This window comes from Tamandua tetradactyla, chromosome 24 (assembly GCF_023851605.1).
Source record: "Tamandua tetradactyla isolate mTamTet1 chromosome 24, mTamTet1.pri, whole genome shotgun sequence".
NCBI lineage: Eukaryota > Metazoa > Chordata > Mammalia > Pilosa > Myrmecophagidae > Tamandua > Tamandua tetradactyla.
The window spans coordinates 26,646,304-26,652,626 of record NC_135350.1 but is presented as its reverse complement, the minus strand read 5'-3'; the positions used below and the strand labels follow the sequence as shown (position 1 = coordinate 26,652,626).

Below are 6,323 nucleotides of genomic sequence, written 5' to 3'. Positions count from 1 at the left end.
CATACTGACCCTCTGAGAACAGTTCTCATACATATTATACGTACACAGATGCTCACCCACAATTAGATCTCTGATTGGAGCACAATCCTCAGCAGAGTGTGTTCTTTAGGGCCCCAAAAAGGTAGGAGCTTCTAGCAAAGCTTTTATAGACTCAAGGTATTTGTTTATAGGGTTTTTCATTTATGTGAAGTCCCTGGTATACCACCGGGCTAATCATTGACAGATGGCCTTTATCTACTTAGATACATGTAAGGTCTTTCCTCCAACTAGGTTTGTGTGTGTGTGTGTGTGTGTGCAAATGCAAGTGGACACTCAACTGATGCTTTAATGATTTTCCCACACACCAGGCACATATAGACTTGTGAGAATCAGAGTTCTTTTAGATATTTTTCTCACATGTGAGGCTTCTCTCAGTGTGGGTTTTCTGAAGGCCATTGAGAAACGCACACAGCCTGAACATGGTTGACACTGAGGGCATTTACAGGGTTGTTTTCCTATGTAAATTCTCTTGGAACATGGAGAGTTGAGCATTGCTGGAAAGCTCTCACACCCTAAGTGTATTTGTAACCTGTTGGAGAAGCCATAAAATATCACTATTGTTGGAGAAGCCATAAAATATCACTCACCTGGCTGCTGTGGCTGATGCAAGGCAACACAAAATGGCTGACCCAAAATCTGCCCTCCGCCTTAGCAACAATGGTGATCAATCCCGGAAATCTGCCCTCCAGCCTAGCAACAATGGCCACCAATCCCAGGGCAACATGTGTCCCTGCATGCTTCCAGCCTATATAAGCCTGTGCACTTCCTGAATAAAGCAGACCCTTCCATTTTCCCCTGAGTCATGTGCTGTGTGCTCTGTGTCTGTGTGACTGACTCAGTACAGCTGCTTACCCCCAGCCATCAGCTAACCAGCCATCAGCTAACCCACAGTAACCTTTTCCAGCCTATGTGAATCCACCTATGTGTGATAAAATTTGAACTCAGACTAAAAGTTTTCCACAACAGAGAATTTGTAGGGTCTTTCACTAGAGTAACTGATGAAGTATTCTGTTAGTTCAGCTCCCTGCTCAAAGCATTTTTCACATTCCCTACAATTGACTGTTCTCTAGTTGCCACTGAAGTCTGTGTTATGGGAAAATCTTCGGTTATTCCAGGGTTTCTCATAGAAAGTTCTCTGACATGTAAATATATATTTTTATGGTATCATAACTTCTCTTCTGGTCCAGACATTTGTGAGAATTCTGATACATTTGAAGGGCTGAGCTCAAGGCCTTCCTCACCCACATAACAGATAAATGGCTTTCACCAGTGTGACTTATCTGATGTTGAAGAAGCACTGAGGTGTGGTGGACCTTTTATTCACATGCCCTGTATTAATAACATAGCTCCTCTGTTTGAGTTCTTATTTTCTCCTGGGTTACAGACTCCATGCTGTCATGATCAGGTTCATGTGTCAGCTTGGCCAAGTGGTGGTACCTGTTTGTTTGGTTGGGCAAGTGTTGGCCTGTCTGTTGCAAGAGGACATTTCATAGAATTAAATCATGATCATGTCAGCTGCATCCACAGCTGATTCCATTTGTAATCAGCCAAAGGGGAGTGCCTTCTGCAATGAGTGATGCTTAATCTAATCACTGGAAGCCTTTTAAGGAGGATTGAGAAGAGACAGGCTCTCTTCCTGCTTCAGCTGGGGAGCCTCTCCTGTGGAGTTTGTCCAGACCCTCCATCAGAATTGTCCGCTTCACAGCCTGCTGTGCAGATTTTGGACTCTGTGTTCCCACGGCCACGTGAGAAACTTTTATAAATTTTATATTTGTGAGTGTTTCCTGTTGCTTTTGTTTCTCTAGAGAACCCTAACTAATACACATACTTAGGAGGAAGCCATTCTCACATGTAGACCACTGATGTGGTTTCTCTTCCATTTGAATTATCTGATGCACAATAAGGTCTGAGCTACAGTTAAAACTTTTCTCATATCATGATGATGAATACACAACTGTGTGATGATATTGTGAATTACTGATTATATATGTAGAACGGAATGGTCAAAATAGGAATGGTTGCATTATGTGTTTTTTGGTATTTAAAAAAATAAAATAAAATAAAGTAACTTTTCTCATAATCAAGGCATTTAAAAGTGAGTGTGAGTTTCTTGGTACCTAATTAGTTTGGCACTCCAAGTAAAACCTTGCATACAGTCTGAGCATTTATATGGCTTCTCACCTGTATGGACTCTCTGGTGCATGATAAGATCTGATTTCTGGCCAAAGCATTTCTCACAGGCACCATACTTATAGGACTTCTCCCCATTATGAAATCTTTTATGTACAATGAAGACTGAATGGAGTCGGTAACTCTTCTCAAACTTACTACATTTCTAGAGACTTTCACCAGTGTGAGTTCTTTGGTGGCTCATAAGATTTCCCACTAAAGGTTTTTTCACATTCCAGATACTTAAATGGTTTCTTACCTGTGTAAGTTCTTCGGTGCCTTATGAGGTCTGTACTTCGGCTGAAGAATTTATCACGTTCACTACATAGATAAAGAGCCTATATGGCTCCTCTGGTGGACAAACAGATCAGAGTTCTGACCAAAATTCTTGTCACAAATGTCACATGTATAAAATTTTTTACCTTGTGTATGTTCTCTGGTGTCCTGATAGGGCTAAGTGGTACCAAAAGCTCTTCTTGCATTTGCTACATTTATAAGATTTTTCATATGTGTGGATTCTCTGTGTGAAATAAGATCTGAGCTGTGGAAGAAGGTTCTCTTGCACATATCACATCTATAAGTTTCTTCCCAGTATGGATTCCCTCATATATAATAAGAGCTAAGTTTTCACAGAGGGTTCACTTGCATTCAGGGCACTGGTATATTTGATCATCGATTAGAATGATCTTATACACATGAATAAAAATCTTTTTACCCTTTTGAGGGCATACATGAAATATTTTTCTTTTCTGAGTTCTCTTATTACATCTTTCTTCTGAAGTACACATTTTCTATGGCTCTTTTCTGGGGAGTTTTCCACTGGTCTTCTTGATTCATCATTGGCTTACTAGTTAATTTATTGATAAGAACTTAGAAGATATATCTGTTTCAGGCCTTTTGCTCAGGAGCAGTTCACCTCTACAAGTTTCTAGCATTATATACACTAATTACTCACTTAGCATGTCCAGCCCATAAAATGACTGATGACTGTCTTCATTTTGACTCCAAAGGTACCTAGTTTACAACCTTTCACAGCACTCAGTCGTTCCCTCTCCTGGGCAGCCAACAGTTCTGCCCCTTGACCGATGATGAAGATGGTACTTCTGGTTACTTCTTGGGCACTCAGATTTGGGTTTCACCATGGTGGCCAGCAACCAAAAGAAATATATTTTTTTTCAAAAGAAATATTTTTAAAAGATGTACCTCCATTTGAACTGAACTGTAGAAGTTCATGATTAAATTATAATGTATGAATAAATGTGAAAATGTATAATGGCATAATTTAGCATAAAACTCTGAGTATATGTATGAATATGTGAATCAAAGACTGAAGGGTATTAAGGGCATTAAGTTTCAGTGTGATACATCTGGCAACTTAAGTTGTGATTTCCATGTTTTTTTCTAAATGACTTGTGCTGGTTTGAAAGAAAGTATGCCCCCTAGAAAATCCATGTTTTAATCAAAATCCTATTTCATAAAGGTAGAATAATCCCTATTCAATACTGTTTGTTTGAAACTGTAATCAGATCATCTTCCTGGATGATGTGATTTAGTCAAGAGTGGTTGTTAAACTGGATTAGGTGATGACATGTCTCCACCCATTTGGGTGGGTCTTGACTGGTTTATTGGAGTCCTACAAAAGAGGAAGCATTTTGGAGAATGAGAGATTCAGAGAGAGCAGAGCAGAACGACATAGCCACGCGAAGCAGAGTCCACCAGTCAGCAACCTTTGGCGATGAAGAAGGAAAATGCCTCCCAGCAAGCTTCATGAAACAGGAAGCCAGGAGAAGAAGCTGGCAGATGATGCCATGTTCACCATGTACCCTTCAGATGAGAGAGGAATCCTGACCATGTTCATCATGTGCCTTTCCAGATGAGAGAGAAACTCTGTTTGCCATGTGCCTTTGCACTTGAGAGAGAAACCCTGAACTTCATCGGCCTTCTTGAACCAAGGAATCTTTCCCTGGGTGCCTTAGATTGGACACTTCTATAGACTTGTTTTAACTGGAACATTTCCTCGGCCTTAGAACTGTAAACTGGCAACTTATTAAATTTCCCTTTTTAAAAGCCATTCTGTTTCTGGTATATTGCATTCTGGCAGCTAGCAAACTAGAACATGACTATATAGATAATTCATATGTTCTGAACAAAAGGATAACCATTGCTGTTTAGGATAATACAGCTTGAGAATGTACCCAAATATTATTATATGTGGATGAATAAGCTTATTCATCTGTATATTTGAAATGTTAACCTCTTGCAATTATACTCAATATGTTATTTATAATGTCTCTAGTATTTTTTCTTGGATTGAGAACAAGTAAAAATTCAGTTTTCAGACAAACTGACTCTGTTGTCCCCTCTCCCCACCATTAAATTCTAGTCCTCACTGCTAAGGCAAGACTTTCCCACTTGAATGACATTAGAATATTCATCTAAAAATAATATCTTGGAGTCACCAACTTAAGATAGAGTTGGACTCTTACTCACATTGGACTCTTTTTTTAAAATTAATTTATTTTTTATTTATGATACATAACCACATACAAACACAAACATTCTTATATATGATCATTCTGTTCTTGTTATATAATCAATAACTCACACTATCATCACATACTTGTATGTTCATCATGATCACTTCTCAGAACATCCACATCAATTCAGAAAAAGCAACAAAAAGAAAACAAAAAAATTCATACATACCATACCCCTTCCCCTCCCCTTCACCGATCACCAGCATTTCAATCTACTAAATTTATTTTAACATTTGTTCCCCCATTATTTATTTATTTTTAATCCATATCACATTGGACTCTTAAAAAGGGAGGAAGGAAGGAAAGAAAAAAATATTTTAAACATATGGAAAATATAGGCAAATACAACAACTCTTATGTACCCATACCCAGATTTAACAAATGCTACCATTTTGTCTTATTTAATTCAGATTTTTTAATGTTTTGAAATAATTTTATATTCACAGGAAGTTGTAAAGAAATATACAGGGTAGTCTCCTGCACCCTTAACCCACCTTCTTCAATGTTAAATAATGTGTTCCAGCTATTGTTGCAACCTCTTTTATATTCCTCCCTGATGATACTTTCCTTCCCCTTCCCCAATGGTACTAAAGCATCTTTCCTTAACATTGAACCTTTAAAAATCTATTTATGTATTATTGGTCATATGTAACCTGCAAGAGTTAGTTATAATCTCTGAATTAAAATGACTGCTGTTTGCCAATTTCAAGAAAATTTTCAAGGAATTAATGTTGAGATACTTTGTCAGAATCTGTCATAGTACAAATGAAATTACTAGTCTGAATACCAGTAGTTAATATGACATGGGACTCATCAAGAGACTGTGAACAGAATTGTTGAAAAACTATGAAAATTTAGCAGTTATGTAAGAAGAGGGAATTATTCACATGACTCTTACTTAAATTTGGTGATTTGTAGCTCATTACACCATTGCATATTGTCACCCATTTACTGGTAACAAGGAAGCTATATATATGATAATATAGCTGATTCTCCATAGATATACCCTGAATAAATAACATCTCATATTTACAACATTTAAAGATCCTATTAGTGAAAATAAAATTCAGATTAGCCTGTATAACCTCAAAATGTTGTAACCACCTATGTTAATTTCCTACACTGCCACAACAAAATACTACAAACTGGGTGGCTTAAAATAGCAGAAATGTATTGTCTAACAGTTCTGGAACCAGAAGTATGAAATCAAGGTGTAAGCAGGGCCATGCTTCCTCTGAAACCTGTGGGGGAGAACTCTTTGTTGCCTCTTCCTACCTTCTGGTGGTTTGCTGGCAATCCTTGGTATTCTTGCATCTTGCAGCTGCAGCACTTCAATCCCTACCACCACCATCATTTGGGTTTCTTCTCTTAAGTCTGTGTCCATATTTCAATCTTATAAAGACATCTTGCCATATCAGACTAGGGACCACTCTGCTTAAGTTGTTAAAGTTGCCAGAATGCAATATACCGGAAATGGAATGGCTTTTAAAAATGGAATTTCTTAAGTTACAAGTTTAAAGTTCTAAGGCTATAAAAATATCCAAACTAAGGCATTCAGAGAAAAATACCTTGACTCAA

General features: G+C 37.8%; 1 pseudogene; it reads right to left on the bottom strand.

The window, feature by feature from the left end:
* Positions 1-1,203: 1,203 nt before the first annotated feature.
* Positions 1,204-3,038, bottom strand: LOC143668476 (zinc finger protein 322-like; annotated as a pseudogene).
* Between the last annotated feature and the right edge of the window lie 3,285 nt (positions 3,039-6,323).